Genomic DNA, 23,609 nt, shown 5'->3' with positions numbered 1-23,609 from the left:
AATTTTCCTTGATATACGATTATGGTACGCATTAAGTATATATACACATTAAGGTATAATATTTATAGTACACGTTAGGAGCAAAAAATTATTCGATACGTTCAATGGAAACTATAATTTTATGTATACGTCCTTTTACGAGTATACTTAGATAGTCAACGTAATTTATTCCCCCAGAACGCGATCATTCAGTTGAATTACAATAATGAATGAAAAATGTATGTACATGTTAAATAGTACGAAGATAGAAATATTTGAAAATATATATACGACTATTTATGATTCATGTATATACATGTATTCGGATAGAAACAAGATACAAGAAATATCAATATGACTTTTATCGATGTTAATGATAATTTTTATTCGCAATATTAATTAACGTCCTCGTTCTATTTTTGTACTAATCACTAATGACATCGGAGAATCTGTATTTTAAGACATCCAGTCGGAGCATCGAAGCAACATATGGTTGTAAAATGTAACAAGTGAAAGCCGTTGGTGATCCATGATTCAACACCCCGGTTAATTACTCGATTCTATGCTTACCGTTCGCATAAATTTCATTTTAGGACGTATCTACTATATGCAAGTGGTAATAGGTTTACGCATCTGCTATAAAAACTTCTATAAATTGTGTTCATACCAGTTTCCAATTTACGACGAAATTACTTGGTTGGAAATATGAAAATGGGAGTAACGCGTTTAATAATCGAGAAGCTAAAGCAGTAAATGACGTAATTGTCAGAAGTAACATAAAATCTGGTTTGTTCATTTTGGCACTGGAACGCTATAAACTTCCAGCATTCACCTTCATCGATTCGAGCAAAACTACTTAAATTTATTTATTTGTTAGGTACACTGTACCTGGTAAGCTATATATTTTTTCCCCACTTACGTCGCCGATCATTTTCAAATCTGCAAAGAAACTCGATCGCAAACCCTAACCATCGTTCTACATCGTGGAACAAATGCACGCGATTCCGCTCACCGCCAGATCAGAACCGAGCACCGGGGGCCCGTTATCCAGGCCCAGCTATTTAGAAAATCACGTTCTTACCGCAGCGCGTGCTGGTCAAGCTACCGAAGAGAGGAGCCTATGTAATAGCGGAGGACACCGTAAAGCATCCCGCGCGACCTGCTTTCTCCGTTTTGTCGTTTGGCGGGGAAAAAAAAAGCCGCGCCGTGACCCACTACCCTCGTGACTCGGTTCTCTACCCCTGCGGGGAAAAAAAAACGCGAACGACGAGAAGCGACGACGGGACGGCCAGAGGCGAAGAGGGAAGGGGTCGGAGCGTTTAACGAGTCAGCCGCACGAACGCGAACGAGGAATAAAATGAGCAACTAATCGATAGCAGTTCATTGAGTTTTGGTCGTGCACGCGTGTGTACCACCCTCGCCTACCCTTCCATTTTTCGCTCGCTTCCCCTCTTCGTTACTCTCTTTCTCGCTGCCGAGTCTCCCCTGAAACGGTGGCGGCCCTTCGATCCGCCCTGTCAGCCCCGCGTCTCGCGTCTCGAAGCGTCGCTTCTTGCGGCACTGACAAACGCGGTCCGCGAACGCGTCAAGGAGTAACGGTGGAAAAAAGATCACGCGACTCGTGTTCGAGTTTCGCTCAAAACCAGCCGTTCGGTACATCACCTTGGCAGATAGTTCGTCGTCTTTGCCTTTTTCCTGAGCGAAGTAGAATTCTTTGGAAAAAGGAAAGCAGCGATAGCGGATAACTTTCGATTGAATTAGAATCAATTATCTCAAGTTCCTTGGCCTCTTTAATTCGCGCGTACAGATTATATTTCAACTACATCGTAAATTACGTTTTCAACCAAAGTTTCTAATTTCTACATCAGCTTCGTCCACACGCTACGTATCGTACGAAATAGCAGATCGTTTAGTATAATAGGTGTTAATCTAATTCTTTCCGTATCGAAACGACGAATTAGTCGATCCAGCAAGACGGTGGTCGTGTAACGAGTTACGCGAAACGATGATGTCTCGAGTGTACCGAACGATTTGACGAGTTCGCGTCAACCTCCAGGAGATCAGCGCGATTGACGAAGGGGACCTTGAATATACCGAGACGGTTCGTTAAACCAGGAATGTGTGGGACTTCGTTACGGTGTTCTGGTTCCATTACTAACGGCTGCAGCCTCGTCAATGACTTAACGCCGGAAAGCTCGCGAAGTCTCTCCGAGATGGAAACTTTCATCTGGTTCTCTCGACGGCTACTTAGCCTTGTTAATAAGTCAAGCTATGCTAATACTTCGCAGGTGTTCACAGCAATTTTAGCAGGCCATCCTCGCCTCCTCTCGTCAAAGAAGAATTCCATACCAGCTGTGAATTCGCTTGGTAACGGTAAAAGGTGCTGGATCGATCGGGATTCGGCGGCAGATTTCAAGGAAATCCTTTGATTTCAAGTTTTCTAGCTTCTCTTTCGAGATCGGAGATCGATGAAATTTTGGTTGAAAGTCTCGACGATTAGTTATTTAAAAATATAAAGAAACTTGGTGGTTTTTGCTCTGCCGTATCCGCGAACTCTATGCCGAACTTCAGGATTTATCGTAGGATTCAAAAGTTTCAAGTTCAAGCTCGAGATTTGACACGTCAAAGTACCAGCTACTATAGAATTAATAAAGTTTCAAGCTCGCAAGTTCTTGCATATTTTCAAACTCTCTAATTTGCATAATCTTAGATCTTTAGATCGCCGAGTTTCCAAGACTTCGAGCTTCGTAACAAATTTCTAAATTTTCCAATTTCTGAACTTTCGACGAACAACGTTCGACATTCCTGCTATCGTTACGTTTGCAAAGAGAAATCTTAATCCTCGAATCTTCTCGGAAAAGTGTATCAGAGTCGCAGGCGTTTAGCTGTGCAGTGTGAATCCGCTTCAACGACGTCCTTTCATCTTTCCTGACATATCCTCGTCCTAGAGGTCGTTCGATCTTGTCAGTACCCTTGTTCTACCGTAATTCCGGTTCCTTGGCATTTTCCACGTCCTCGTTGGCCACGGCTACGGCCAGAAATTCCCAACGACTTCATTCCTATACAACACTCCCATCGCTGGAAGGATAAACTCCTATAAAGTCTCACTGGCGTTTTAAGGCTTGCCCAGCCTGGCCACCCCACGGACTAAAGCCCCAAGCCAATATCGTGCTCCATCGCGACGTATAACTCCCTTTTCGGACGATGCTTGGTGTTAGATGCGATACTGCTTTTCGTTTCTTATCCATTTCCCTGCGATTCTCTATAGCCTGTTTAAAAAAATGCCATACCATACGTCTTGCTTTAACAAGATATCGTCTTCGTTGAACGCTGTCGGTCCTCGTTTTGGAATTTCGTAAGTGAGATGTCGCGTTTATTTCGACTTTTCAACGCTAAAGTTTCTTAACCCATCGAAGTCCAAGCAGCGAAAGAGTAAGAATCGCGTTAATACCATATGGACAGCAGAACAGAAAAACGAAAGAAATTATTTCAATATGGATAATTATATTTTCGTACGTTATTGCAGAATCAGACGAAACTTCGCTAAAAATCATTAGAGAAGAATCGTGATTTTCCGAGAACATTCACAAAATCCGTAGAGAACGAACGAGAGACAATGCCGATTTAAAAAGCGTCGGACGAGCTGTATCACCGTTTCTCGTGAATCGCGGAACGAGCAAAAACAAGACCAGACGCTGACGCTTCTGCACCAGTAAAAGTTTAAGCCTTCGTCGTAACTTGGCGGCCCGTTATAGCGCCGCGACGCTGATCGTCCAGTGTGCAAACTGCCCCGCGATCGCTCCGCTTATACGACTCTTACCGCGTTCTGGCGTGAAGAGGTGCTTCAAAGACCTGTAACGAGTCGGCGTCACGGCGCGGCGGGGTACAATGCTTTCAAAGGAATACGACGATTCTTTGCCACGCATCGCGACTAAATGGCAGCATTTTTCACGCCTTCTCTCCATGACGAACTCTTGCTCGAGTAGCAAGGAGTCCAAGCTTTATGCGACTCGTTCCGACGTTCTTGGTTTTTGATTCTGGAGAAGAAGATCGTAAGGGAGTCAGTTGACGAGGATGTGGGAGGAAAGCAAATGGAGAGCAGGGTGTGGTGATAAAAGAAACGACTGAAAGCGGGAAGAAATTAGTCGAGGATATGGGACAGTGGCAAGAAGGTGTAATATATAGTGATTTTTCATAGGGTAAAACCGGTTTTCTGAAAAAGCGTCTGTCGTTCGAACATCGTGCTTCTTTTATCATTTGGTAGTGAAAGCGGACTTAGAATTTTTTATAATGTTGAAAAGAAATTTTGATGAAACGCTTCCTTGTTCGATCAATGACTACATTTAAGTAGAACGAGTACAGTGCTGTTACGGCCAGACCAACGATCGTTTTCTGCTTAATATCATGCTATAGAGAGAATTTTATAGTTTTCTAAATCGAACAGTCTTCCAATTGTTTCGGAGTATCGTATAAATGCTCTATCGTCTGTGTTGACGTAATATAAAAAGAAAGAATTCTTTTGTACGGAATATTTAAAGAGCAATGAAAAAATTCCCGAGAATTTCCACGAGAAGTTAGAGGCTGCTCGACAAACGTTTTCAAACGCATAATGAAGTAGCGTGAAAGTCGCTTACTGAAATTTCACGCAGCAATGGGACGAACTGCCGTCGTCTCTTCGGGATTCAGTAAAACAGATAAAAACCTCCGCTCTCGCAAACACACGTTTATCCGTTTAAACCGCCGGTAAATGTCCACGGTTTTAACGATATTCCAGAGAACAGTTTCGTAAATTCCCGTGCTCCATTAACCAACACCGTCTCCCACGCACCTCGGTCTTTCGCTCGTCCTAAGCTATTTCGTGGAAAAAGGTTTTGACCGCAGTAGCCTCTTGAAAACAAAACCCGGTCGTTCGACCCCGGTCGCGTTACGAATTCTCCACTGTCGGTCGCTCTTCGTGGATTGGAACGAGGCAGGACCCTGTGACGTTCGCAACAGAGGGACGAAAGTTGGAACGCGGAGGGCCTCTCGTCCCAGGCAATTTGGCGCCCGCATGGGCAAACTGGCGAACGTATTAGCCGGTTGATTGGTATTCCAAAGATCCCCGGTGTGGGAGAGTCGAGGCACTTTCCTCCTTCCATTCCCCGCTTCACGAGCCATAGGATCTTCATCACGGTGCCTGTTACGAATAAGCTCTTAATTCCTTGTAGGGTTCTTGACTCCCACTTCTGGCGTCTCTGGTTCTTTCTGCCTCTCTTCTTCCCGCCCCCTCCCTTCGACCCACGCCTCCGTCGCCCTATCTACTCCTCCTTTCTCAATCCGACTCCAGCAGTTCTCTCCTACCGATTCTCCCTTGCTCTGTCTGCCTGTCTGTTTCTCTGTCTTTGTCTGTCTGTTTCTCTCTCTCTCTCTGTCGTTTCGCCGACGCTAAAGCCAACGTCTCATAGCTTCTTCGTCTAACCCCTCGACCCAACCGCCCAACGACCCCCACCCCATGCTTCGCCGCTACTTTCTTGGCTTCTCTTGCTGGCTTTGTAGCCTCTGACTACGTGTGTTCTTCTCTCGTCTCTCTTTTTCCCGCTCTTTTGCTCGTGTAAGTACGAAAGCCGACGTGGCCTGTGCACGGACGTGCAGATGTGCTTAGCATCGCTGGGCCCGAATGACTCGCAGATAAGCGTATTTCCCGGGGACGACACGTGGAACGCCGTCTCTCGAGCCGCTGGCGGTCGCTGTTCGAAATAGGTTGCCAGCATGGAGCTAGGATGACCAACCAGGTTGCAACCGACTGGTAACGGTGACTTTTATGTTGCTGACGAATTAGCACGACGAGCGATACCGCGAACGAGCAGAACTTCCGACGTTGTTTTCGGTCGGTGACTCGGATTTTGTTCCGATTCGATTCTTGGCTCGCTGTCAAGCTGTTGTTGCTCCGGTGATGTTGGTTTCGACGATGTTAAAAATTTTCCTAGCAATCAGCCAGAATCAGGTACACAGAAGTTTCTAAGTTACTCGCGTGTACACGCGTTTTATCGTTCGAGAGTATCCTGATTATAAATAGTTAAAACAGAATACAGAATTTATCTGAAAGAATGTGTATTATTGAAATACTTTTCCACCTCGTGGTGCATATGGAAGTTCTTTACTTTCCGTGAAATTTTTAACGCATTTGCGGTCAGAATTTCCATTAATGTCGTCTAGTAATTCGTGTGACGCGATAAAACGTGGGACGAATAAAAGAATAAGTAGGAAGCGGAACGAAAAAGAGAAGGAAGAAAAGACAAAGGCTGTAAAGATACGAATAAACGAAATATATTCAAAAATGCCACGAACTACTCTTACGCGGATACTTATTAGTGTTTTTCAAGGTATCCTAACGATATTATTTAAAAATCAGAATTGTAAATATCGAAAGAGGTTTCCTCTATGTGACAAGATCAACTTAAAACTCGAAGCACGCAGAATGGATGGTATGAAACAGTTTCCGATACTTGAACTCCGCGGCAATTGAATTTGAAGCACAAGCAGCAGGCAGATAGTCCATGGTTGTTAGACTCTTCAGCGTTGAGCACCGTTGTACGTATACGTTACCGTAGAAAAATCGCTTCGACAGTCACGTGGAACGACGTTTCGCAACTAGGAGTGCCTTAAGATTCGTTGCAGCGTAGGCTATTCCGAAGCATTAAATTTACGTTTGTGAGAGTGACAAACTGTATGCATAACCAAACACGGTAATCCATCGAGTGGAATAGATCGATTCGGCGAGTTCGATTGATCGGACGCTAAATAAGATTTCGTTTCGGTACGTCGAGCTTCGAGCGCAAAATGTACTAAGTACGATAATATATTAAATTCGACGGAAAACAACTATTCAATTTAGCCCATTACAGCAGGGTCGTGCACGACTCGTAAGTTAAAATCATACCTAATTCATCCGAAAGGCCTCGTCTTCCTGCTCCCGATAACTCTATAAGCTGTTCTAAAGCGATCAAAATACCGTTCGCGCAGGCAATCGATGGAAACGGATCGATAAGCCAGACAAGATCGCGAGGAATAGCAGGCTCTCGAAGCTGTTCTCCTCGCGAAGGACTTATCTTATCTGTCGGCCTTGTCGCACCGGTTGTCAGTCGATTTCGGCGCGACGGCTGATTCTCGCGCGTATACATACACCTAAGGCTGTCTCGCTCTGTACGACGCGTCCTCCCAGGAGCGAGTGAAGCGGAGCGAAGCGAAGTGGAGGAGCGCGTGTATCGACCTCGACGACGAGGCCCCGTAGGTGTGTGGGTACGTACGGCCGAGAACATTTGCCAGGCCGGCGACTACGAGTCGGCTTTCTCTCTCGCTCCGTTGGCCAAGCCCTCGAAAAAATCCCCCAATGCCAGGGGAAATGGGGGCAGGAGTGGTCCTGCGGGGCGGCAGAGGACCGAGTCTAGCTGAGAGAGGATGATGCCTGGTAAGGAGGAAGGAGAGTTACACCGTGGCTCCCCCATCGTGCAGCTCCTCCTCCTCCTCCTCCTCCTCCTCCTCTTCTTCTTCTTCTTCTGCTTCTTCTACTTCTTCGTCGTCGTCTTGGTCGTCGTCGTCGTCGTCGTCGTCGTCGTAGTCGTAGTCGTATTCCTCTTCTTCTGTTTCTTCTTCTTCTTGCACGCCGTTGGTGTTCCTCCTTTCTTGTACGGCCCTCCTCTTCCTCTCTCTCTCTCTTTCTCTTTCTCTCGCTCTCTCTGGCCAACCCGTCTCCGGTCGTATTCCATTTAGCAGGGGCGCCGTTGAAACCGACGAACCATCATAGAATACCTTATAGCGAGCGTGGCTGCCAGTGCTACGGGAGAAATAAAAAGGATCCTCCTCTCTCCTCGCGGCGTGCCAAAATAAAACGGGGACCGACCCTCCACCGTCTTCTTCCTCTTTCGCTCTTTTGCTCCGTCTGCCGCGTTTCTTTCAGCTTTTTCGCTCTGTCGGGAGATTCGCGATCAACTCGAGACCTCGGCAGCTGGTAAGAGCTGGCAAAAGAGTGGAGAAAGGGAGGAGGATGGCTCTCGTTCTCTTTCTTTCGTGGAGTGCGCGCGCGCGCCGTTGCCGTCGATGCGGACCAGGTAAAAGACGGACAGAGACAGCGGCTCTTTATTAGACTCTGGGAAACCGATTCCCCTCGAGGGCAATTAGCGAAGTACAAAACGGAGGTAGCTCTCGATTTATGGATTGGACGGCGAGAGACGATCGAGTTGCGCGCACAGTCGCGCTCATTGTGCTCCCTGTCCAACCGAGTGTCCCCGATGGCTCAATCTTGACGATTCCGTTGCCCCGAAACTCGGCCCCGGCCGATCGATTATCGAAGACACGGGCCGCCTCGCTGTGTCTGATCGAGAGCTGTTCATCATTCAAGCGTGCCGGATGCGTGCTCGTGTCGACCTCTCGCTGACACGCTTCCTCCCAAGATAGTCTTGATGGACTGTCTTGCTGTTGGCTCGATCGACGTAATAAGGTGCAGCTTGTATCTGGAGCGTTGCACGAGATTCGAACGTCTTATAGAAACGTGTAATTAATATTTATGATCCTCGTGATGTACTTCCTGTCGTTTTATCGTTCAACTAGTTCTGGTTTGTTGTTTCGTAGAGTTAACTCGAAGATGGAGCGGGTTTTCACCTTTTCTTCGATTACGATCAATGCCTCGTCTGTCTTAGAGCAGCGGAGGCCTTCGTTTCACACGTATCCAAATACACGTACGATACGAACGTTGGCAGAGTTTAGAAAACTTTCGACATCGTTGCTTTCGATTCGTTCGAGAACGAATTGTAATGCACTTTATTCGTCTCAATTGCCGTCATCTCGGTAACGTTGTCGTTTACGTATTCCTCCGGCAGGTCGACGAAAGGTGCAGCCTAAAAGAAAAAGAAAGAAAATCCGATAATCGGGAAGACTGGAAGCGGGGCCCTTGAAGATCGTCGATGTTTGGCTATCAAACTTGGATTAACTTGTTGATCTTCTTCTTTCTTTTTTTTTTTTTTTTTAACGATTTCCTGCTTGGAATTGTTTCGAGGAGAAATACTGAATTCTGATGAAAGATATACAAATTGACTTGGTGCTGTTTATTCTACTTTAATCGTGGGACGGGCGCGATCAGACTGCATTTAATTCCATACCTATTGCGGACTTTCATCGAGCAATATCGTCCCCGCTGAATTTAAGAAAAGATTCGTTCGAAATAAAAGTTTCGTAACTGCGATTTAACTAGAAATTCGACGTTCCACGGTAATCATCGCTAACAACCGTGATGCGTGGTTGATGCAACGTAAATAAATCCATAAAGCAGAATTCAACGATCCAACGGTCCTTTCTAGCTACGTGTGTACTTTCATTTTCTCCTAATTACATCTAATTACCATGTTCGATCGTTCTCACTCGTATCTCTATCGATCACGAACCTCGGTGGTATATCTCAACGCCGTGCAACCACACGCAAACACGCTCATACGCACTCCACACGGTCTGCGCAACATTTGTCACTCGAAATCAGCTCCGTAGTCCGGCACACGGTATTTATATTCCCTTTGGCGAACGCTTCTCTCGGCAGCGCGTGCCTCGCGGCTCGCTGAAATTCATCTTCATCTGTGCGACGAGTACCGCTCGCTCTAAAGATCCGTGCGGCGATTTACGAGGCTGGTTCGCGACGCCTCGCGTTCCGTTATCGAGCACCGGCCGAGAGAAACACGAAGCAAAGGGCAAACGCTGATAAGCACAGGCAGAATTGACCTCTGGTAGCGTTCGCTTTCTCCTCTCCGCGAACGTTTCCAGCCAACGGCGGGACCGCAATCGTGTCGCGATCTCCCCGTTTTCGAGGTCTCTCGTGTCACCGGCCTGGCCGTGTTTGGTCATCCGGCTCAAGGACAGCTTGCTTCTCGGCTCGTCAAGCACCGGCACACAACACGTGGCCAAGCCGGCCTAAAAATGCGTCCGGATGTCTTGTATGATCAGCTTTTGAGATTTCTGCGGCCGAGTCGTCTGACGGGACCGGGGTCAATGCAAGAGGGGACCCTCGCAATTACATACTCAGTGCGCCAGTATATACCGGGTGACACGCGGTTCTCGCGTAGCTTTTAATTGCGCAATCTATGGTTGCGATAAGGCGGGTCTGTATTAAAATGTTTTACCAACGCTTGAACGATCGTTTAAGATAATTTTTTGTTTTTTTTTTTTTTTTCGTAATTTGATATCGCTTCTTCAGAAGCGGAATTTTAAGTAAAACGTGTTAATTATTTCAGTCATTGCAAATCACGTACAAAACGATTTCGTTGCTTTAACGAAAAACGATTAGTTTATCACGAAAAAGTAATGGGAACGACTAATAAAAATATGACTTAACCAAACGCTATTTAAACAAATAACTGTTAAAATAACTGTGTTTATTATACGATATTTGTCAAAAATTTCATTCGTATTATATGGCAACGTCGGCGTTGAACTTGACCGAATTGCTAGTCAAAATTCCCTAGATCCCAATGGCCATCGGTGCTAAAGCGCAGACATACCGGCATACCTATGTATATATCTTCAATCGTTCGAATCGATTAAAGCTACCCCGGAAGTCCTTGGCATACCTTGCTGCCAGCGATAAGCGACGGTGCGATTATCAACGGACACATTTTACTTTCTCGCCGTCGGATTTCTACCGGGAATTCTCCGATATCCCTGGGACCACCCGTGGATCTTGCTTGGACGTCGACTTTTAAGGGACATCGGTTCCGCTTTCAACTAACGATTCCTTCGTTTGCTCGAATCTACGCGTACCGAAAAGATTGATGCGAATAGTCCCGTCTGATTAAATCTTTGCTACGTCTATCTCCTACTCTTTCTCTCTTTCTCTTTCACTTTCCCTCCCTTCCTGCGCATCTTTTCCCTGCATTTTTATCGTTTTTATCGTTGCAACATGGCTCGGCATTAAAGAAAAGAGTACGATAGATTTCTTCTTAACCGATCTCCGCGGAATCAAACGTTACATGTAATAAACTCTATTTTTTTTCATTAGCCTGCGTCTTTTATTTTCATCTTAGAATTAAATTCTCAGATACTCATTTATTTAATTGGAATTTTCTTTATGCTTTAGTTAATTAGTTTTCTTATCCGATCTCTGTGGAATCAAATATTATATGTAATAAACTCTATGTTTTTTTCTTTTTTCTTTTTTATTAGCTTTCATCTTTTATTCCTATCTTAGAATTAAATTCCGAGACGCTCATTTATTTAATTGGAATTTTCTTTATGTTTTAGTTAGTTGGTTCTCTTATTCATCTTTTCGAATCTAGCGATGAAAGTAGGAAAAGAAAATATGACGGCGGTCGATCATCAACATACAGCTAAATAGGAAAGAATTCGTTTCCTAGATTCGAATTTTATCGTGCTTGTACATTTCCTTCCTTAAATTCTATATTTTCCTTCCTGTTTCCAGCCGTTCTTTTGTTCTACGCCCACACACGGTAACCACTTTTTCTACGTTATTATGTTCTCTACTCTTGTTCCGTTTTTTTTCTTCTTCTTGATCCTTCAGTTTAACCGCGAGCTACCCTCCTCTCGCTTTGTTCCCTTTTAAGTTTTCTTGCATTTTGCTTAATTGCGCCAATTTTTCGCTCTGTTTGCCCCTTGTCTCTCCAACTGTTTTCGCATTCTCAATTTTCATTTCAATTTCTCATTTCCCAATCGTCCCCTCCTCCTCCTTCTCGCTCCACGGTCTCCTTGCTCTCTTCTTTTTGCCACCACTGCTCGGTCTCTTTAGCCTTCCTTCTTTTTACTCCCGAGCCCTGTTGCCCTCTCGGTTCGTCTCTCTTCCTCCTTTAAACTCTCAGACTCCTATTTTCCTCCCCTCTCTTATCCCTTTCCGCTCGTTTTGTCTCTGTCGAAAGCTCGCTGTCTCCGTCTCTGTTCCTCTTCGTGGAGGTTCCTCTGCTCCGACGCGGAGGCGAGACAGGCCTCCTCCTCGCGGAGCGGAGCGTACGCGTCATCGTCAAGTATAATATTCCCTTGGCAGGCTTGGGCTCTGGCTTCTCTCGCATGCGAGTTCAGCTCGAGGGGCCCCTCGACGCTTGCGACGAGCGCGGAGAGAAGTTTCCCTCGATGGGCACGACGGATTTCGACGTCGTCGATGCTCCGAAAAGGGATTGCCGGTTGCCGACGACTAAGAACCAGGCCATTCGCCGTTTTATTCGCTCGCGTAGAAACTATCTTTGCGTATCACGTCGAGACACGGTTCTAATAAAAATTAATATGATACTCGTAGTTCCTAGCACGTTGGCAATTTGTTAAATCGAATATTATTTGTTGTTTAGATTTACGTTGCTATCGCTTCGGCTTTTAGCGTAGACCAATATCTTTTGACAGCCTATTTGTCAAAGTAGAATAAAGAAAAAACCTCGAATGTCACGAGTTTTATTTCGTTTAAATGGCCACTCTTCGAGATCTAGGTACGGAAAGTTTGGAATAATTTTCTCATCTGGAACTTCTCCGTTCGCACAACTCCAGCCTTCGCGAAACTATTCTATCGTCGAAGGGTTAGGGCAGATTACAGTTAAGAAGAAACTGAGATTCGTGGTTTTAGTTAATTTCAAAGCATCCGTTACATCTTTCTATTTTATTTCGTCTGTTTTCTAGATAACGAGCGAATTATGTGATACAGACTATTTCTTTATTCCTGTAATTGCTTGTAATTATTAGTTAAACACTGGTTTAACGTCGGTAAGACACGAAAACAAGCGCGAAGCTCGCACAGCGAAAGAAGAAAACCAAATAAAAGGCGACAGCAAATGGAACAAAATTCGAGATACGGAAAACAGTCGAGTTATTTTAACGCTTAAGCTATACTCACAATTAATTGAGCGTTAATTGAGAACCGACAATTAATTGAGAATTATGTGTCAGAATTACAAGGAATCGCGTTTTACGTCCGATAATGTTCACCGTTAACTTACCTACGAGTATTGTATCTCATTTTCTTCTACTCAGATATATTGAAACATTTAAAGTCGAAGATTGAAATTTTCTGTACTTTTTATGAATCATTTTATTTCACGCCTATTGAAACACGCAAAGTTATTTGCCATTTTATTCAATGAACGCGTTAGAAACTTGGCAGAAGAATTTATCTGATCGATGACTTTAGCACGCAACTGTGCAAATTTGATCATTAATTTCGTGCTTATTATTTTTAACTCCCCTTCAAAAACATGTATCTCTTCAATCGCATCACGCAACAATCTCACATACTATCTATATAGTTAATATGTATACTATATACAGTTCTATATTCCTATCTGTTATATAAAATCTACTTTTAAATAAAATTATTCGACATCTGTGATTTTAATGGTTTTTATTTAGCTTACTTTTCTGTTTGTCGATTAAGAGAATCATTTCCTTCATTTTAGTGCATTTCGGTATAAAAACCGTTTTCTCTTAATTTTTTTTCAATTGATACATCTTATTTCAACGTCAATTTGTTTAGTCGAATTACTCGCTGCTGATCTTGCTCGTATGCTTTATTATTTATTCCATCCACTATCCTGTTCAATTTACACGTTCTTAATTACGTTACACCATTGATTCGACTGTCTTTGTCGAAATACGCACAACGCGATCTTATTTGTTATTCGACGAATGTACCTGAAATATGAACAAGCAATTATATACACGTTGATTAAATAGAAGAAAATTAAACAAATAAAACACGTGCACGATAGGACCGAGAAACATTGAGATAATATCGCGCGTAGAAACGTTGATCTTCGAAACGGCGTGTCCGCTTCTAGACGATGTCGATTAACGTAGTTGGATTAGGTGTGCGAAACAATGGTGTCGACCAAGTGGTCGCGTAACGCGCGGTTGCCTTTAATAAGAATATTATACGTCTGGTTAGAAATTAGCATGAAAGCGACGCGATGAGCTCGTAATCGCTCATCTGTGCGGTCGCGATGCGTTGCATAGATGCGTCGTGATTAATTTATGGGAAGATTAAATTAGCCCGTCCGTTTGTTCGCTGGGTTTCGCGCGGGACGAGAAGGCAATTTTTGACTAACACGTTCTTCCGATCGACGAGGATCAGACGTTTCTCCGAGCGACACTGTTGCATATATGTTATAAAAATTGATACGAAATCCTTGAAAGTCAGAGAAATAGGATAAAATAGAATGCCATTCGATTCGAGCCAAAGCAGCTAAGAACCGAGCTAGCGTTATAGCTACGGCATCCTTGGAAGTAAAAGCGTTTCCGGTGTGCGAATCGAGACAAGTTTTCTTGACACGAAAGAAACACGAACGCAAACATTGCACAATGAATAATTAATAAAGGCATAACGCGTGTAAAGGAAAGTAGAGATGCTTCTGTGCTACAGTGAATAAACATGTTAGATTTCCGCAAATTGTACGCATATCCTTCGTAGCGAATAGATAAACGAATAGGAACAGAGCGAAGCACGCGTGTGACACTCTTAATTAACAACGAAGCCTCGAAAATTGACGAAACGTTGCATTTGCAACGCAAGAAATTTCGTTATTTTCTGTAGCACGCCAGGCTGCGTACAACGCTAACTCGAAGTCAAGGAATTATTAAAATTTTCAACGGTTTCAAACGTGCATATTGAAGGTAATCTCGATGCTTGAAACGTAGCAGATTGATAAACACGTGGGAAAGATTGAATAAACATTCGTTCGTTAAGATGCTTGCTGGATGCATTTTAACGTTGGTTGCCAACTATTTTTAGTAATTTTAAGCGTGTATGTATGTAGACTCGCTTCACAGGCACAACATGGTATATACGTTTCAGCTATGTGAATTTTCTGCGAAGAATTGTCAGAATTGAATGAAAACGTTGCTACTGCCTCTATATTGATTTAGCATTGAATAAGACTCGTTTGATAGCGCTGTATACGCTCAAACTGTTCTTTATTACACAGATAAGACCGTTATTTGTTGAGTGACACGGTGCATCATTATTTATAAGTCTTGTATAAACGAATCTTTACGGGCGCAATTAACGGCAGGGTATAAAATATAACCAGCTTCGCTTTGTTCGATGACTCAGAAAGCACTTGCTCCATGAGCCGTCTCGATTGAAAAAAAGTTGCACGATCGCCAATTCACGTTATCACATTTATTTATATCTTTCCGAGTGAAAGAAATATTATAAGCATCGAGAAAAAGAAAAACAAATCTAGACAATACAAAGCTTAACAACTTTGCTTCCTTTGTTATTAAACTTGTTACTCTGTTGTACAAGACAATCTATTACTAGCGTTAACTTAGAACGTGTGCTTCGTAAAATTTCGCTAATAATATTAGTCGAATCGCGTGAGAAAGAATTCCAGACTGTCTTTAATTAATAGCACTCGAAGAATTCTATCGGTTGGACGGAGAAAAGATACTGAAATAAAAGTTCGAATAATACCGATCGAAAGGAAGGATCGTCTGGTGATCCCAGCGATCGATATTACATAATCGGTTTACCGCGTGTGTTTCAACGTTCCTACGTCGTCGGGACTTCTCGTTAACATCAACGTTGCCGAACCTCGAATCTTGATCACGTACTCGTCGACACGTCATGCAGGCGAGAATGGAAAGAGGAAAAATTAAAAAACGAGCAAAATATTAGAATGATCTAGCGACTGCTATTGTTAGAAATCAGCGCTAGAATCTTAGGAATACCGAGATGATATCGCGTTTTTTTATCTTCCTAATCGATTATCTTTTTCCGTCAAAAGGTGACACGATTAACGCGTTGTACTTAAGATTCTGTGTACAGTGAATCGCGATATCGAATTACAGAGACAATGTATCTTTGCAAAGTATTTAAACGAGACGTATATTTTAAAGCGCGGATCGACGAGTTCCGGAGAAAACCGGTGACGAGGAATGCACACTCCCTGCTCGTGGCGTGAGACGCGACTGAAGAGAACGAATCGAACGCGTCTACGCGGCGGAAGCGGATAGAGTAGGGCGCGTGCTCGAAACCGAGGTTCTATTCTCTTCCTCTTTTTCGTACGTTCGCCTCCCTCGTGTTCTCTTCCCTCGTGGCCAAATGCCGCGAATACTCGATCAGGTGATACGTACCTCACGCACAGGCATGCCGATACGGGTCTTGTCGATTGATGTTCGATGCAAGGGGCGCTTCCGAAAAAACAGGAAGAAAGGTTCGAGCTACGTTGAACGTAAAAGCGAAGAACGTTGGACGAATCTATGGATGGTCTCTTTCTTTTTCGTCATCATTTTCGTGGATTCCTTTGAAACTTTTTTAAATACACGATCTCGAAGTTTCACTAACTTCTGGAACGTACAATTTTCTGTGCAATGTACTGGGTGTCCCGGGAACCTGTGCCGAGTCACAGTTTCAGAGCGACAGAAGAGAGGAAATTTTTATTCGTGGACGAAACGAAGTGATTTTTCCTTCGTCCTCCTAAAGAAAGGAGATAAGAATAAGAAACGATATTCTAGCGGAATTCAAAAACGATCAAAGACAAGCGACGGTGAAAGAGAGAAAAGAGAAGGATCGAAAGAAAGAGATTGCACGCACACGTATCTACGTAGACGAGAACACGTTCGCAGACGCGGCTGCATCGCGGGCATAATGGACGTGTTACACGGCCGTGGATTCAGAGAAACACGAACGGCCTGCATGGGACGAACAGCTCGTCGGATGGACGGACGGACAAACGAATGGGAGACTGTTACACCCAATTGTCCCTCGTTGTACGGGGGTCAAGTAAGGTAGCCAAGCGGCCACGCTGTGCACCGTTGTCATCCGTGACTTGTGCTGGATAAACTGCAGACCAGCTCGAAAATACAGCGACAGCCCGGTGGGAAAACAACGACGTTACTTTACGATATCGTCACGCCTGTCGCCTGATATAGTAACAGTCGACGTCGCCTCCGTGCCGTTTCAAGCCGGGGCAAGCCTGCCCCCGATGATTAGGCCATCAGCTCGAGATACTTGTGCCTGACTTAGCTTTCTGTCTCGTTCAAAACCTTCGTGGATTTTCCAAGCTTCTTCGGTGTTTGAAGTGAGACGTTTCAGACGATTCGATGAAATTTTCAGCTGAATAACAACGTGGTTCGTTCGAATTAGTTTTTTTATTTTTTTTTTCTTTTTCTTAAGAGGTATACGAATGGTCATATTTTTATTCTTATCTACTAGCGAAATAGCGAGCTAAACCAGTTTTTACGCACTTTAGACAATTTAACTCGAAACGTTTCGATACTAGACTCTTTTAATCGTTGCACTTATGTTCCGAGTCGTTTGAAATATCATTCGATATCACTGATTTAATGGTACTGTACGTTGCTCTAAATTTTTAAACTCTCGGAAAAGAAGCAGTCGAGTTAAGCTCGAGTTAATTAGGATGTCTCAGTTATTAACGCAAAACTGTTCCGTAAAACCAACAAACGTTTCAAAATGAAGTACGAATTAAATTAAATAATCCCTATAGACAGCCATTATACCAATCGTTCCAAGATAATCGCGATCCGTTAAGTTACATTTGAACAAGAATCGAGATAATTTACAACGTTTCTCTCTCTCTCTCTCTCTCTTTTTTTTTTCTTTTTAAATCAACTACCAGACTTCGCGACTAGCTCGAAACCAGTTTTCTCTGGATACGAATGGAAAATTTTTCACGTCCGCAGTAGCCCGTCCCAGAACGTCGACGGAAACGGTCGTTATCACCTGGGTTGCGCGATTAACTGACGATCATCGACGCCGCGGCCGATAAGAAAACGAGGATCGGCCTCCGTTCGTAGCGAGTCGGTTATTTTTCCGCGGACCGTCCTCTTCTCTTCCCGTTCCTTCCCCATCGACGAGCTGGAGCTCTTCGCCTCCGGCGTCGCCGTCGTCTTTCCTTCTTGGCCTTTCTTTTTTTGGGCCGCACACGTGTGAGGTTATCCCGGCGACGGTGACCCCGTCGTCCTCTCCTCCTACTCCGCGACCGCTTACCAGATCAGAAGAGCTCCGACCATCATCACGGATCCCCCTGACGCAACCTGAACGACGCCGCTTCAGAGCATTCGTTCCCGATGACGTCAGACCAGCGCCGCTCCTCCGTTCCTCCTCGTACTCGTCCTCCTGTTCCAGCTCTCTTGCAACGCGACGAATATGTTCCAAAACGGGCGTGCAAAGATCGGTATCCTTGGCCAGTCGGAACGTCCACGGACGGATATACTCTACGCGAATGTAATTACGCGATAGTACGTGAGTTTGATTAAATTGTGAAAGTTAATCGTGAATTATGGAGTCGGTAGATCACTTTTAATTGGTACGAGGTATAAATTAGCTCTTTGTCGCGCGATAATATATTACGCTACGCGTAACGGTATCGATCGTAAGGAATTAAGATCGCTGGATCATTTTCCATCTTTTTATAATTCTCGTTAAATCGTGTTTTCTCGAAGCGCACGATAGTTTTGAGCGTCAGTGTATACACTGACGCGCGTTCTCGAGCGACGGAAACGTTGGAAACGGCCGCCTCTCTTTTTGCCTCGTGCGTAGCTGATGGCTTGCAGGTGTGTCCTGTTGGATTGGCTTCTTTCTTCTTTCTGGCTACAACACGGTACGGAATCCATCGGCGGAACGTTTCAATTCCTCGGTTTTCGAAATGGGCCGTTAGAGGATGCAGTCTTGGTTTTGTTTAGAGAAAGAAGTGACTCGTTGTATGATTCATTCGTAGGTTGGCTACGTGTATACGTTGGAGGGAATTGAACGACGTCGTGTGAAATTGCTGTGGTGGCTTTGATGCTTGGGCCTCCCGATCGGTGGTCTGGCTCGCCTTCTTCGTTCCACGTACACATAGGTTTTGTCGATTTATTTTTCGAGGTTAATGTATCAAGGGGAAATTATTCAATGAAGCCGACGTCCTGCGTTTGATAGGTAAGTGTCTTTAGATGTGTTGTATCGTACTCGCAATCAGTAATTTCTTTCATCGTGTCTCCGGTTAGTCTATTCGTTATGGCACCCTTCATAGAGATGAAAACGTATAGACAATTATAAAAAGTATCGCCTCTTTCTATAATTATCTATCGATACGATTGATATCTTTGTCTGAACAAAATTAATGTAAGAAGAGAAAGGAACCCGGTAACATGAACCGTGAGAAGAAAACTCGAAGATTAAGCGCAACGAAAAGGAGTTTAATAAAGGCCCGACCGAATACAGCGGCAGGAACGATAAAAATCGAACGGAGCTTAAAAAAAGGCGAAAGAGAAACGTCCGTACAAGGGCGTAGCGTCGTTGGTGAGGTAATTACCGATGACCTTGAGACCCGGTTCACCGAAGGAGTAGCCGTGTATTTATAGGCCGGCGGATTTGGTAGGCAAATGAGCCGAAATTGAGAGACGCTTACCCAAGAGGCAGAGTGACAGAGATGGGGAAATAGATAGAGCGAGAAAGAGCGGAATCGTCGATAGGTGCTTCACTCCAGTCAAAACACACGGCCCTGAAATCACCGACAGGCGACGATCATTTGCCCATTATCCAAAGAGCGGTCAAGCCACGGCAACCTAAATCAACCGGTGGACCGATTCCCCGGTTCTAATGGCCCGATCTCTTTTATTCCTCGGTCGGACGCAGGACACGGTCGCTCGAGACGCTTTGCAAACCGTGCAACCTTTCGTCAACGATTTACAAGCGGGCCTGCTGTACGCGCGAAACTTCTCCGCGCTGCAAACGTTTCTGCGCACCGTCTAAAGCGTCTGGCTGCTGATTTCGTGCGGAAAAGCACCGTCGAAGAGCACCGTGTTCGATGTTCGAGAATGTCAGGAGATCGGTTGATCGATCGAAGTTAAAAAGTCAAGTTCACGCATGAAAATCGTACGCGCGTACGAAGAACGAAGCGGATCCCACGAGCGCAGCGCCAACCGTGGCAATCGATCGGCTGGCGCGGCGATCGGTCGAAGCGAATAAAAATTCAGAGCAGCCGGTCGGCGGGCACGGTCGGTCGCGTGACTTCGACGTACAATTCATCGACGTCCGTCTTACGAGCAGCCGAAGACAAAAGACAATCGTCCGACTCGATCTCGCGAAGTGTCCGGCCGGTTGCCAGTCGCTGATTGGTTGGACACCGGCTACTGGACCCGGTTGACCTCTAACCCCGGCAACTCGCTCGGCTTTATCGTCTGGAATTGCGGTGTTGGTGGCGAGTTGGTACAACACAAGGCGCGCGCGTTTTATGACCGCGTATCCGCACGGTGGGAGCGGAATTCTGTGCTGAGCGACAAACAATTGCCGCCAAGTGGCTTAATTGCAGCCAACTAAACAAATGTTCCAACCGTATCTCCCTGGCCGTGTGTACCTCCCTCTCCCTCCAGACTCTCGACAATTTCTTCTCCCTTATAGGCCGGGTTCCAGGTCCATAGTCGAGGATAGTCCGGTCCTGCGCCAACCTCGTCCTTTTTCTTCTTCTCTGTCCCTTGGTATTTTCGATTTTTCTTACGCGTCTCGTGCCGTTTCGTCGCCGAGTATTCCCTCGTCGGCCGCTCTTACGTGACAATTGCGAGACAAAGTTGTTCAACCGAGCAGCCGGACAGCGTGACGCGTTTGTCACGCTGTTAATGTACACGACAAATACAGATCTCGGGATGAGAGCGTTGAAACCGCTATATTAGCCGTCGGTGTGAACGAAGCAGCCACAAGGAAAGAGACGCTACGTGTCATCCTGTCGTAGGTATCTCTCATCAGCGCCGCTCTATTTTCAGCGGCTTGAGCGGATAATCGGTGAACTACTACCGGAACCAGCTGCCCTTTTTCCAAGAAACGCTTGTGATTTAAACGGGAAACGGGTCCAACGTCTCGCGTACCATCTCCACGACGTTATCTAGTCGCTGATAGAGTTTTCTCGGTGACGCGGCAATTGCTGCCAAAAGAGATTCGACTGGGTAGCGTGAACTCGGCTTTCGTACCCCTCATTCCGGTGGAATTAATTTCATCGTCACGAAGTAGACATCTGCCAATTCGTTTATTTTTAGCACTCTTTATTAGGGTGTGACAAAGTTGAAAATATTTAAGGAAAGTCCCCTAAGAACAGCAGGGCGCATATTCAACGTGTTTCGTTTAAATGAAAAGTGTACAGCGTTCACACGATTGAAATTGATAGCAGTAATTTCACTAATTTGAAAGTTCGAATAAATGGAAATTAATCAAAGAAGCACAAGTTGACAGAGATCTCGATGTAAAACGTCGACTTTCGCGTCAATTGGAAGTTTTGCTCATATTATCTGGTACTATCTAACTTGGGCAGTTTTTCAGGATTATGAAATCTTTTTTCACAACGCCTTAGAGTAAACCAGGGAAAAACTAACGCGCTGGAAATTTTATTATCAACATTTTTATCGGAAATCTTGCGGAATATCGAAAAACTGAAAACTGTCATTTCAGTACACAATCGCAATGTGTTAACCGGTCGTTTCCTTCTGGCTAGTCGGACGGCCCCATGGTGAGCTCGAGGGAGCTCGTCCCCTCATTTTTCTCTTTCTGCCTCTTGTTGCCGGCCTCGAAGACGAGCACCGCTCCCGGCTCGTTTCTCATTCGGCGCGGTGCGCTATGTCGTAGGTGTATACGGCCGACTGGCCGCGCGCTCGCCGAGATTCCCATTTATCAGGGTACATCCGCCGGAAGTGGGGCGGCCCGTGCGTAGGTGAGACGGGGAGAAAGAGAGAAGATAGACGGTCACCAGAGAGAGAAAGCCAGAGGACATTGTTCATTACTACCTGCGACCTCAGGATACCTCGTCTCTGCTGTCGCATGATTTACGAGTCGGTTTAGGTCCGACGATCGGCCACAGTTGCTACGAACCGTCCGATTTTTGCTCGCTCGTGTCCGCCGAACGATAAAAGTAAGTGACACCCCACGAAGATACTCGCAAGTTGATCGAACATTTCGATTTTATAATTTTGTGTTTCACGAAGATGTCGTAAATTTATCTTGATCAAACTTTAAGACGTCGAAATGGAAAGAAAGAAACTAGCGTCGTGAAGTATTTAAAATTCCACAATTCGAATCCGTGATCGAAAAATGGAAAAGCAAAAAGTGCTGTAAGCGCCATTTAAAAGAAAATTCCTTTTCCCTAAAGAGGGTTGTTTATGCGAAGTTCGTTATCAGCAGGAAAGCGTTATCACAATAATCGACACAGTCTTTAGCGTTTCATGCGCGATATAGAATGTATCTTACACGATCAGGTTTCCAAATTAGGATGTAACTGGCATGTGCCACTGGCATGTGTGATCATTCCCTCCTGCTCGAACATGTGCGTTCCGTCTTCGATTTCAAAAAGACGTTTCCGAAAATTGTTATTTCCATCATTCGTCACTTTCTGGATTCTGACACTTTGCTACCTTTTTATGGAAACTACATAACGAACTTACATCTTTTCTTAAAATATAAAATTCTTGTTATCGCTAACTGACAACAGATCGTCGAAACATTGCGATAAAAATGTTGCAAAGTTATATAAAGCACACGTAACAGATACGTTTTGCTATAATTTGACAATAAATAACATTGTTTTTGCATAAAACTCTAGTAACAGCCTTCTTTACTTTCACGTTTTCTTCAATTATTCTATTGTTTGCGATTACGTAGCGCAAGTTCCAAGAAGATGCAACGTTTTACATTATTTCTCTATACGCTGAAATAATTAACACAGTCATCCACGTCGATCGGAGATCAGTGCCTGTCTGTTCGAAGGAAATACTCTAACAAATCGAATGCGACAAGTTGCTCGATTTCTTGGTGCGTCGGTATCGCGCGTCGATTCTAATCGACGTGCCGGTTGTCTGCTAAAAATTTGCCCGACTCGTACTTCCCGGATGTCGGCGAATTTTAATTGCGACAAGGATCGTGGAAGGCGGGACAGGTCGTAAGAGATTGAATTAATTAAAATTCTAAAACGAATTACCCGTATTAAAGCTGTCCGATCGATCGATCGTCGTAACCGGTTATGTTTATCGCTGATAACGAACGGATCGTCTAAAAATTCGACACAGATCGCTACGGATTCTTTCGTTTACGATATTCGATCGGTAGACTGGTTTTCGAGAGGGGTGAAATAGCAATAGGACGATTATCGGCTTCTCCATTTCGAATACAATACAATGATTTCATCTTATTGATATTTCCACGATAATAGTATTTTTTACAGCCTGATCATCGATAAATTATTTAAAGATATAAAAAGGTGAACAGCAGATAATTACTATCTCGCTTCGAAATTGATAAACTCGCAATGTCCTTGTGTTCATGGTTTTTCCCCCTTTACATTAGCTAGATACGTAGGTCATTCTTTTTACAGACAGCTGTGGAATCTGTGGAAAACCAGAAACACCGTTGCGAAATTCTCGCGATATGGACGAAGCGCGACGCGGAACCGGCAACAAAAGTGGCGCCTCGCAAGCGTGTACCAATGATTAGCCGGAACAGAGTTATATTAAATTCTTAATGAAAGATTCTTAAAATAGCCCGTGCCGCGCAAAGTCGAAGCTGTAGTCGGAGAACGAAGATACGAGCTGTTAGCCAATAAATTCCACCGATTATTAAACGCAGAGGTCTCGGTAGCCAGCTATCGGATCGTTCGATCGTGCGATTACGAGAGGAATGCGCGGGAGGATTGTAACGGTAG

At 44.6% G+C, this 23,609-nt stretch overlaps 2 protein-coding genes across 6 annotated transcripts in view; one reads left to right on the top strand and one right to left on the bottom strand.

The window, feature by feature from the left end:
- LOC139993754 (uncharacterized) overlaps nt 1–23,609 on the bottom strand; it is a 253,487-nt gene that overhangs the window by 20,012 nt on the left and 209,866 nt on the right. The window lies entirely within an intron of this gene.
- LOC139993750 (nucleolar protein 4-like) overlaps nt 1–23,609 on the top strand; it is a 94,764-nt gene that overhangs the window by 34,849 nt on the left and 36,306 nt on the right. The gene's annotated exons all lie outside the window — the stretch shown is intronic.

Source organism: Bombus fervidus, chromosome 13 (assembly GCF_041682495.2).
Source record: "Bombus fervidus isolate BK054 chromosome 13, iyBomFerv1, whole genome shotgun sequence".
NCBI classification, from domain to species: domain Eukaryota; kingdom Metazoa; phylum Arthropoda; class Insecta; order Hymenoptera; family Apidae; genus Bombus; species Bombus fervidus.
Note: the sequence above shows the minus strand (reverse complement) of the source record. Positions and strands in the feature narration are given on the sequence as shown.